At 42.0% G+C, this 4,572-nt stretch overlaps 1 pseudogene; it reads right to left on the reverse strand.

Annotated features, from left to right (window-relative positions):
• Positions 1-789: 789 nt before the first annotated feature.
• On the reverse strand, positions 790-2,384 carry LOC103725243 (annotated as a pseudogene).
• Between the last annotated feature and the right edge of the window lie 2,188 nt (positions 2,385-4,572).

The following is a 4,572-nucleotide window of genomic DNA, read 5'->3' on the forward strand; positions in this document are numbered from 1 at the left end:
GACCATATTCAAGACCCTAACATGAGAGTAATGTTTAAATAGAAGGGGAGAGAGAAGCACAACTAAGCATTCTGGACAAAGTGTGGTCTCCCCTCAATATTGTTTCAGAACTAGCCTCCACTATAAGGCTAGCCTCTCCTGTAAGTTCTTCTGACAAGTCATGAATCTGGAAATATGTTCTTCTAGCTGCATGTCTTTCATCAGCTGCCCACAGGGCTCTGGTCTTTTCTTCTCCCAGCAGGAGATTCCTGGGGGAAAAAAAAATATCACAGTTTCTTAGTCTAGAGTTTCAATAGTTTGATAGTCAAAGGGAGGGGCACAAGGCTCTTTTATGTCTCCTCATTCCTGCCAGGCAAACAGGGAAGCGATGGTCGCAGGAGCACAAGACAACTGGTCACATTGCTTCCGTTCAGAGAGGGATGGATGGTGTGTCAGCTGGCTTTCTCTTTTTAGTCCATGACCCCAGGCTGTGGAATGATTGCATCCACAGTTAGGATAAGTCTTTCCACTTCACTTAGCCCATTTTAGATACCCCATCACAGACATGCCCAGGGGTCGGTTTCTTTTATTCCAAATTTCATCAACTGGAAAGGATTCACTATCATAAGGAGCTTGTATTTTAATAGCAGCTGGGTGAAAGGGGACCAAAACACTAATTCTAGGCAGCACTGGCTTTTTCCAGTCCAGCTGTGGCAAGGCTGCTGTTTCCTTGTCCTAGAGACTTGTGTCAGAGCGTGACTACAGTCTTGGGAGTGAGGCCTCTTGCAAGAAGAGGGACGGGCAGGTGGCTCAGAAGTCCATCGAGTTGTGGACCAGATAGTCTTTGCGACCAATGCTGTTAAACCTGCTTGGTTTCATAGCCTCCAATTTGGGGCAGTCAGTGATCTGATGGGTCAGGCCCCCACTGAAGGTACAGCCACACTCTTCTCAGATGTCCAGCGTGAACTCATCCCCACACTGCAGCACTTGCAACATAGGGGACACCTTCTGCTCGGCCTCCACCAGCAAGGGCTTGTGTCACTGACTCATCACAAAACTTGATGAAGGTGACAGCAGCACCACTGCTTCCTGAGCGCCCAGTGCAGCCAATTCACTTCGCATAGTTCTCAATATCCTCAGTCATGTCATAACTGATGACATGTCAGATTTCAGGGAAGTCCAGGCCCGTAGAGACCACATCTTTAGCTGCTAGGGCATTCTTTTCTTCTGGGATGTGGCTATAGCCTTGGTCCTTTCATCCTGGTGTCTGTTCCAATGATAGCCATAGTCTCAACCACTCTTGAGCAGTAGATAGTCATGAATTGCATCCACATTTGCTTTCTTTTCTGCAAAGATGAGCACTTCTGGGATTTTCTTCTTCGGGTACTCCAGGAGGTACTCCATCTTGGTTTTCTCCTTTACATATTCCACTTTCTGTGTGACAACCAGGTTGGCAGCTCTGGCATACCCGACATTGACAATGACAGGCTTGACAAGATCATTCTTGATAGATGGTGTCTCATGGTCTCCATCTGCTCTTTGACAAACGTGCCGCCAATGCAAAGAGCACAGTGCAGGAGTGGGAAGCTGTCTTCTTGAACAGGTACAGTAATTCTCCCGATGCCATGGGTCGGCCCAGCCAGCTTTCAAGAGAGGCAGATAATAAGTCCATAAGACTCTTCATGCCTGGAGAGAAGCAGACATTTCTCTTGCTCCAGGCAGAACATGATGAGAAACAGTACAAATAAGTCTGACTGGGTGAAGGCAATGTCAATCCTGTCCTGACCAGAGAGAATCGTGGGGATGCCCTGGATCTAAATGGGTGTTGGGTGAAGAATCCCTTTCTTCTTCTGCTTCAAAGGGTGACTTTAAGAAATTCCATTTTCTTAAAGCTCCTAATGGTTGGTGAGATACTGTCTCTCTCTACCAGAATGTGGTACTTCCTTTGAACAGGCTTAGGCCTCCCCTCAGACATGATTGGGGAGGGAACAGGGAGAGGTCCAACTATTTTTGATTTGATAAGCATATGTGATATCTTTCATCATTTCCTTCACAGACATCAAGACTTGTACCTGATTCACAAGCTCCAGAATCTTCTCTTCTCTTAATTGCTTCTCCTTGGCAGATTCCTTTCGTGTTTCATCTATCTCTTGTAGGTGATAGTGCTGAAGCTGGAGACTGACCTTGGGCTGAGGGACACTGGGATGCTTTCCTCATGTCCATGTTCCTTCTGCTGTACCTTCCTTGGCTGTCTGTTGCAGTAGCTTCTGGAGCAGCAGTTGTTGGCACAGCCACAGTGGCACATAGAGCATGTAGCTCTGGTTATCCCCATTCTCTGAGTGGCTCCCTCCAATGGTCATCTCAAAAGTTCCATCTTTCTTCTGTTGGGGTTCCCTGTCCTCCATCCTTTCCCTGTGGCTTCTCTGATAGCACGAACCGTCATGATTTTCAGCCCCAGAATTGCTTGGAGTTCACTGGTCTCCTCGATGCTGAGTAACAGGACAAAATTGGAGAATTCACACTTCAAGATTGTGATTATTACAAAGGTACAAAATCAGAACAGTGTAATTCTAGCAAAAAGATAAACAAATAGGTGCCTGGAATCAAATTCATAGTACAAATATCAGCCCTTAGTGTTGTGGTTACTAGGCTTTTAAAAAGAGTTTCAGTTATGCAAGAAGAAAAAGTTCTGGAGATCTGTGTACAAAACAGTGACTATACTTAACAGTTCCATGGTGGACACTGAAAAACGTGTTAAGGGTACACTTCATGGTCAGTGTCCCTATCATGCAGAAAAACATGGGGATGTGATGGTTCATCTCAATTCTCAGTTCGATGAGATCTAGAATCACCTAGGAGACAGAGCTCTAGGCAAGCCTGTAGAGGATTATCTTATTAGGTTAATTGAGGTAAGAAGACCTGCCTGTGAGAGGAGGGGAGAAGGGAGAAGATCTGTGACTGGCACCATTCCCTGGGCTACGACACCCAACTGTGAAAAAGGAAGAAGTGAGCTGAATCTTAGCATCCATTGCTCTTTCTTCTTCCTGAATGTAGATGCACTGTGACCAGCTTCTTCAAGTTCCTCTGCTTTGATTTCCTGTCATGATGGACTGTAACTTGAACTGTAAGCCAAAATAAACCCCTCCTTCCTTAAATTATTTTAATCGGGGTGTTTAAAGCAGTAGCAGCAAAAGAGTAACTAGGACAAGGGCAAAGAAGAAACCTTTGGAGTGATAGACACATATAGTGTTAATAACACTGCAGCATTCTCTGACGAATGTGCTAAGGGTGTCTTGTATTAAGTGTTCTTACCACACAAAAAAGTGGAACAAAAGAGGAAAACTTTAGAAGGCAGTGAATACATCTATAACCTTGATTGTTATGTTGGTTCTGAGAATATATGCATATGTCCAAAATCATCATACTATGTATATAAAGTGTGTGCAGTATCAAAAATAAAATAATATGAAATGAATAAATATGTGCTATTTCATGCATGTTAATTATTTCAAAAAACCAATTAAAATGTCAAAGACACCAAAAATAGCAAATAACAGTGAGGATGGAGAGAACTGGAATTGATTGGAGCATATGGCCACTTTGGGAAATAGTTGGGCAGTACTGTAAAAAGCAAACACAATTAACATCTCAGGTAGCCGTTCCACTCCTAGGAGGATGCTCAAATACTCAAAAGAACTGAAAACATAATGTGCAAAGCCTTAGGTTCAATCCTTAGTGCTGCAAAATTAATCACTTGCTTAATTAACAAGAAAGAAAAAAGTATTTCAAACATAAGTCCAACAAAATCCTGTACATGAACGTTCACAGCAGCATTTCTCATAATTACTCCAAAGTGGAAGCAATGTTTACAAACGAATTAATGAATGAAAAAAAACAAATGTAGATAGAGATAGATAGACGATAGATAGATGATAGATAGATAATAGATAGATAGATAGATAGATAGATAGATAGGTGATAGACAGATGATAGATAGATGATAAAATATTCTACAGTCACTGGATAAAACTAAAAGCATTATGCTAGGTGAAATAAAGTGAGACATAGAGCTAGCATTACAGAAAAAAGTAAAAAAGTAAATTAGTGGTTCCTAGGGATTTGGGCCGAAATGACTGCTGTTAGGAATGGGATTTCTTTTTAGGGTGATTAAATGTTCTGGAATTATACATTGATGCTGGTCACACAATTTTGTGGCTGTAATAAAGGCTGCCGAATTGTTTACATCAGAAACAATAAATTATGTATAGAAAAGTAAATTATGTATATACAAATAAAAAGAAGCTTTAATGTCAACAGCAAACTGTTAAGATATGGAAAGATCTAGGAAATTAGAACTGGGACACAATGACTGAGTTTGTTAAGCATTTTTGTAAGTCTCACAAAAACATTAGGGGAAAATTTCCCCCCAAGAAGACTGACAAGGAGAATAGTCAATGAAGGAAAAGCTTTCTGCAACTTCAAGATCTCCCATGATGAGAAGGTGTTAGAAAATTTAAACTGCAAGTCCCCGCCCTGCTTCAAGTTCTGGACCACAGTGGACCATTCTCCTATACATGACATTTACATTTCATT

The sequence above is a fragment of the Nannospalax galili genome, unplaced genomic scaffold (assembly GCF_000622305.1).
Source record: "Nannospalax galili isolate Female #2095 unplaced genomic scaffold, S.galili_v1.0 scaffold85, whole genome shotgun sequence".
Classification (NCBI taxonomy): domain Eukaryota; kingdom Metazoa; phylum Chordata; class Mammalia; order Rodentia; family Spalacidae; genus Nannospalax; species Nannospalax galili.